At 41.1% G+C, this 7141-nt stretch overlaps 1 protein-coding gene across 1 annotated transcript in view; it reads right to left on the bottom strand.

Annotated features, from left to right (window-relative positions):
- Positions 1-7141, bottom strand: part of pals2b (protein associated with LIN7 2, MAGUK family member b) — a 26979-nt gene that overhangs the window by 5615 nt on the left and 14223 nt on the right. The gene's annotated exons all lie outside the window — the stretch shown is intronic.

The following is a 7141-nucleotide window of genomic DNA, read 5'->3' as shown; positions in this document are numbered from 1 at the left end:
ATAGATAGATAGATAGATAGATAGATAGATAGATAGATAGATAGATAGATAGATAGATAGATAGATAGATAGATAGATAGATAGATTTCTAATTAAATAACTATCAGTTTGATGCATGTTCATTCAACCTTTATTTAGACAGGTTAATGTGCACATGTTCTACCTGTAAAAATTAAATGAATCAACATAAATGAATTCCAGTGGGCATATCTCGCCCTGCTCGCCCACAGTTTCTCTTTTGTCTTCTGAATGTCATGGATCCGAAGCCTCCTGTGGGTGATCAGCCCACCCAGGGGACCAGAGCTCAGATATGACTTATCATCAAAAGCCCAGAGAGGGATTATGACCTCCTGCCTGCAACTCGTGTCTCTGACTCCTGGATCACCGGCTGACGGTGTTCGGTTTTCATCTTGCCTTTCATTAAACACATTAAAGACATATAAAAAAGGAAACTATCCAGATGACCTGACTGAGAATTATTGGATTTGATACCTGGATAATTGAGCATGAACTTTGTTGACAGGGAGGAATTGTTTAGTTTTTTGTTGTATCTGATTTATTTCTGCTTTGTTTTCTTGTTTTTGTTCGTCAAGCCAGCACAAATACAGTATATTGGTGTCCAGCACTTTTAAAGCCTATCCATCGCCTGTTTGTTTTGTGTTTCGGGTGCCTCAGGTATGGGAAGAGGTCCAGTCCTGAGGTTCTTGACACACTGATCTCAGAACTGCTGTTGAAGGAAAGCAGAGACACACTCCCACAGTCAAGGTAGGGATGTCTTCCTCAGAAATTAGAAACAAAACTCCTCAGTGTAGACATCCCAAAATCTGTTCTTTTGACCTTCCTCTCTGCAGGTACGACCCATCGTTGTGGTGATGTCATCACTCTCCTGCACCTGGTCACCTCTGACACTCTGACCCCCTCATGCCTGTCAGTTCATCCAAATGCCACTCAGTCTCTGCAACTTCTAGCTGCATTTTCCACATCTTGTCTTCACGCATAAACCATTTCCTATAGCACTCAACATGCCATGACTGTAAAATAGTTTCTTCAAAGTCATTATGTGTGAAATATAAAAGAAAAGTGGAGGAAGGGCATGTTGATTGTATTGTATATTTGTGCCAATAAAGGTTCACTGTTTGAACAAAAGCCTTTTGGCGTCTGTTTGATGGGCAGAAATGTGCATAAATTACAAAAAAAGAGTCATGGGAACTGAGAAAACATGAAATTCTAGCATACAATGACTCAACAAACACATGATTGAAGCTGCTCGCTTTCTGCAACATCTCAATCATTTAAGGAAAAACTATTGTGACTCAAAAATGTGAAAATTAAAAAACAAAAGGGATTTGATCTCCAGAAGTTTTACAGCTTCATTTAAATTTTTGTAATTTAAATTGAACTAGCATTGTGTCCTGCTGATTCATTTGCATTTAGTATTTATTCATTTTTGTGATCCTTAGTCTGTTTTATTTTATTATACTGCACACCCTTCTATTGTTTAAAAGCACTTTCTTAATGAAACGTCAAATTGACAAACAAAAACTATGAGGAATTACATAAAGACATAAAGTCAAATAAAATGGCTGGAAACAATTTGCAGAAGTGTCTAGTCAAATTAATAAGGTAAAGACCGTTCTTTTCAGCATGTGGCACAGTTTCATTTATTTTTATTTTAAACTTTCAGTGTTTCCCCACATGATGAGATCCTGCTGTGGTACACCGTCCCACTCTTCTTAAAGCCAGCACCAGTGGGCCTCTTTGAGTCCATTAAGTACAGCATTATAAAAATATAAACGTCCCTCCTGAATTTGTCCAATGGGCAGCCAATGGCGTCCTCTTGTGGTCCTAAAGGATCCCTGCTCTGGAACCAAACTGCTGATAAAGCTGGGCTGGTTCTGTTATCAGTGATGAAGATGACGAAGATGCTTGTGCAACATCTTAACCAAAGATATCAGATGAGTTTTAGACCTCTGACAACAATGATCCGCTCGTTATTCATCAGTTCGGTGATGTTACAGCCAGCCATGAAACTAAACGTCTCTGAATGGACATTTTAATGACTGGGGATGACAAATTATTTTAGAATATTATAAATATGGTGCTGCCTGCTGTTAATATTTAAAACTGATTTAAATTTTAGTCCTTAAATGTGTTTTGAATTTGCGTTGAAGGGATCGTTCAGGGCAGCCCAGTGGTACAACTGGTAGAGCTGCTGCGTCTCAGTGAGCAGGTCCCTGGTTCAAATCTCGGTCCAGGGGCCTTTCTGGGTGGAGTTTGCATGTTCCCTCCGTGCATGTGTGGGTTTTCTCTGGGTACTCTTGTTTCCTCCCACAGACCAAAAACATGCATGTTAGGCTGATTGGTAACTCTAAATTGTCCCGGTGTGAGTGAGTGAATGGTCAGAATGGTTGATTGTCTCTATGTGTCCCTGTGATGGACTGGAGACCTGTCCAGTGTGTCCCCCGCCTCTCGCACAGTGATGGCTGGATATGGGGACCAGTGACCCGCGCGACCCAAAGAGCAAGAAGCAGATCAAGTGAATGGATGGGATGTTTTGAAGAGAAACTCTGCAAAGGTCAGAAAATGGTTCTTTCAGCAGCTTCAGTTTTGAGGAAAACAGTTCATTGTTGATAAAATGTGGATCGCAGCCATCTTCAAACAACTTAAATCAGAGAAGTTCAAGAAAACTTGATTTTTTTTTTACTTATCATTGCTGTCAATTTTGCCTGATACAATTATTCTGTAAATATTCTCTGATACTCCTGTTGAAAATGTTTCGGTCTGCACCAGAGGGGCTACAGCTAACTGCTGCTGCCACTTGTGCTCGCAAATGAGTAAGTATAATACAAATTCACAGCAATGTAAAAGTTTAACTTCAAAACATTTGTTTTTTTTTATTGACCCTCCATTAATCTTTTCAGCATTACACCCCATTTCTCGAAACTAAGATCATTCACAAAGTTATCTACAACAGGTAAGATATTAACTGTTCACTATATTTCCACAGTAACACACTTCAAAAAATCTGAGCTAATTCTTTAACAGTAAAACTGTAACACTCATTCAAAAGTACTGTTATTAGAAAAAATCTGAATCAATAAAAGAAAAAAAATCAAGTGTTTTAGTTTTCTCTACACAATTAGCAAATTATTTGAAGATTCAATTAGATGAATGTGTTTGGTCAATTAGATCCTTTTTGTCCGTCCATCAAAAAAAAAGTCACTAATCTCTGACTGACTCAACAAATTGCAGAAGTGAGGACACATAAGTGTTCGTCACGCAGCATTTTATGGTGACTGGCATGAATCTTTGCAGGGATTTTAAATAAATCAGGATGTAGGGAGTCATTTTTTACTGCAAGATCAAGATGGAGCTGCAAGAAAACACAACTTCTGTGCAACAAGTCTTTTGTGGAGCAACATTAAAAATGATTTTTGGTTTAAAATGTGAGCCTGTTTGAAGAAACTGTCAGTGTCTGCTCTGCTGCAGAGAATAATCAGGTTTCAAGATGCAAACAAGATTTCTGACAGATCCGCCAACATGACTGCTGCACATCAGAAAAGAAAGACAATCATTATTTATAACCTAAATCTTAAACATTTATGTGATGGGGGAAAAAAACTCACAACTGACTGCAGATTGTGCTGCAACAGACAGTCTTTGTCATAAAAACGGGAAAGAATAAGAATTTGAGTTAAAAAAAAATATCTTAGTTTCTTTTATGTAAAGTGTTGTGAAAAGAAAGGATGTGATCAAATTCATAAACATCTCAGGGCTGAAGTGGTTCTGTACAAAATAATGTAAAAACCTTTCAGTGAGATGTTGTGTAGAGCAGATCTACAACGATCACAAGGGCATATATCCTTGAAGGGATGCACATCACCCTATGGCTTCATTAGGGTAAGATGAACTTTTCATAATAAATGTCAAAATTGCAGACTGTTTAGGTCAAACCTAAACAACATCATCTTACTCCTCACAGCGGCATCTCATGCAATCTGTTGGTGCTTTGAAAAGTTGTTGTGCATGACTCTCAGCCACTACCACACCAGATTTTAGCTCAGATGTTAAGTTATGGCCATTTTTGTGTTGGCTGAGGTTGAACAGCTGCAGTGGCCATCTTGAGTTGGATTAACTCCAGAAGTTGATCAGTTAGAAGTGCATCCATTGGTTGATTTCAGAGTTTCATTAAAATCCATCCAGTGGTTCATTTTGCTAACTGAAAAACACATGCACTCCCGCAGTTAGTTAGAGCTCTGAGCTTGAGTTGAAGATAACCTTCCGCTACTATCACACCAAATTCTCTCATTATCGTTTTAATTGGCAGCTGTTGTAGTGATTTTTGTTTTTTTTCTAATGGATCAGCTGTGGCGGCCATCTGACTATATTATTGATATATATATAAGTTAACCAGTTGTAGAGTACATCCAATGATTGATTTCTGAGAATTATTTTAAAATCCGTCCACTTCTTCATTAAATATTTTGCTAACAGACAGACGCATGATCAAACACTAAAGCAATTATCGCCCGCCTTTCTGCGGCGGGTGATAAAGTCACTGCAGATGCTAAAACAAAGAAAAGGTTGATTTGTCTTTCAGAGACATGTGTAATATTTAACAACGTCCCCATGAAAAAGTAAATTAAGAAATGGGTTGATCTGTGCTCCACGTGCATGAGCTGCTGCCTTTCATTGATGAACACAAGCGCCGATGATTGGCGCCGCAGCTTCGATTGGTCGATGCGTGATGACGTCAACGAGTGGGCGGGGCGCGTCTGATTTGATTGACACCATGTTCTCTAGTCTGCTGCGGGACCCGGACGGCCAGCTGAGCGTTTCAGGACCTGGGTGTCTGTAACCGGGACGGTCCGAGGACCACAGCGCGTGGACTCAGAGGTAAGTTGCGTCTCGCGGACACTGGAGAAGCGTGGAGACTCTGAGCTGCTTTTATCAGCTCATTCACACATTTAGACAAAGACAGTCAGAGTTTGCTCCTCTCTGTCAGAACCGGGCTCCGGTCACACCGTCTGGACCCGGTTCTGGACTCGGACGCTCCGCCCGCCCTCCCTCTGCATTTATAAGATGAAGAAGGGTGCGTGGTGTTGCGTGCGCACGCCTCAATGGGTAACACAAAAAATGGCCGCACGTGAGGCGAGAGCTGTGCACGCGTTTGGGCACGGATCAGGTCAACGACCCGAAGGACCAGAGACCTGGGGTCGTCCGGGGGGTGCGAGGGAGGAGGTTGACACAGTAACACATGTGGTCCTCAAAGGTTGTAAATGTGAACAGTTCCTTGTATTAGCCTTTTTTTCTTTTTTCTTTTGTAGAAGTGAACTGTCAGAGAAGAAGAAGAAGACTGAACAATAAGACTGTTGCTGTCAGAGAACCATCATCACGCAGGTCAGAGCTCCTAATGAATGTGAGGAGGGCCACTTCTGTATTTTCTGCTCCTCCCACCTGATCAGAGTTGTTTGTTGTGGAGGACAGACCTGTTCCTACTGTTTCTCCAGTTTCTGCAGAGCTCCTGGTCAGGAAGCATGGGTGACTTTTATTGTTGCCAAAGCAGGAGCAGCTTCTCCCCAGCCCTCATGTGCATTTTCCTTCCTGTCATCCGGGCGGAGGAGAACACGAATTTCAAGTTAAGACACGAGCCCTCCGTGTTGGAACATATGGAGGCTGTCATGAGCAAATCCAAGACTCCGGAGCTTCTTCTTTTCTATTATTAATACTAGATGGTCCAGGAAAGAGGAGGAGGAGGAGGAGGAGGAGGGGTGGAGAACAAGAGAAAAGAAGACCAGGAGAGGAATCACTCACATGAATCAGAGAGCTCTTCTCTTGTACCAAGCTGCTACCCTTACACAAGACTTTCACCCTTACCAGTTCTTGTGACTGTCAGCAGTCAAGAGATGCATTCCAGTGTAAAATGTCATGTTTTGGAAAGAGTTTAGTGTTGAGACTGCAGGCAGGGAAGTAAAGGCAAAAGTTTTTGGCAGTTTATGCTGAAGCTAAGCTGCTGATTCACTCAGTTTCATGAATCAATAAGAAAGCACATTGTCACCACAATAAAAAGAAAACAGCAAAATATACTTAACATGTTCCCTAAAACTGTTTGGTGTTTACATTAAACCATCAGTTTATTAAAAGATTCCTACACCACTGTGACACCATTAGCCTGTTTGTAACTCTGCTGCCTGGAATTGAGTCTTCATGATTACAGATAAAATATCATCTGCATACATTTGGCCCTGAACATCTGCACAATTTTCACGTCATTCATTAATATAAGAGCAGAAGAGCAGGGGTCCTTGAACAGCACCTTATGGAACATCCATTATGTAATTCTGACAGTGTTGCTATTTGTTAGACACAAACTGACTGTAAATTCAGAGCTTTTAGTAACTTCACTATTTCAGTTTTTGCAGAAGCATCTTGTGTCTTTGCAGTTGCTGATTATCATCCTCACAGGACGATTGTGTAAGTGTCCTCTTAGGGCATGAGTTTATTTATCTTTTAGCAAAATAATTTTCAAAAATCTTTTCAACAAAATGACCCTCATGTCCTGCCGAGACTCACGCTGCATGGTACATCAGAGATCCAAGGGGAGTGTGGCAGCTGATGTGTCTTTCTGTTCTGTCTCAGGAGGACGCCAAAGACGTTTTATATAATTGGATTCATGATAGCAGGGTTTCTGCTTTTTGGCATCGGCGGGTCCCTATGTTATCAGCTTTTGAAGAAAACATAGGCAGCAGTTTCAGCCATGGCAAAACTTCAGAGTCTGTGTGAAGGTTTGGTTTGTGCTACGAGTACTCAAAATCAGCTGATTTACTAGCTAAACCCTAAGATAGAAGTGATTTGTGAGAATTACAGGCCACCTGCGGCTTCTAGGACCTGCCAGCATGTTGGAGACATCTTGAAGAAAGCTCATAGCACGGACCAATGGAATGCCCATAAATCTGGCCATTTTGGATGTGGAAAGTACCAGCAGGACTCAAGGCTGACGAGAAAAAAAAGTCTGCCTGAAGAAAATAAACAATCGTGGCTTATCTGAATCTGACTCCCCATTTAGCCTCAGATGTGGGCCGACTATCAAATCTCTCCTGGGACATGGGTAAACTAAGGAAAAAGCTTTGTCTATTGCAAC

This window comes from Nematolebias whitei, chromosome 19, assembly GCF_014905685.2.
Source record: "Nematolebias whitei isolate Nwh7 chromosome 19, NemWhi1, whole genome shotgun sequence".
NCBI lineage: Eukaryota > Metazoa > Chordata > Actinopteri > Cyprinodontiformes > Rivulidae > Nematolebias > Nematolebias whitei.
This window is presented reverse-complemented; position numbering and strand designations above follow the sequence as displayed.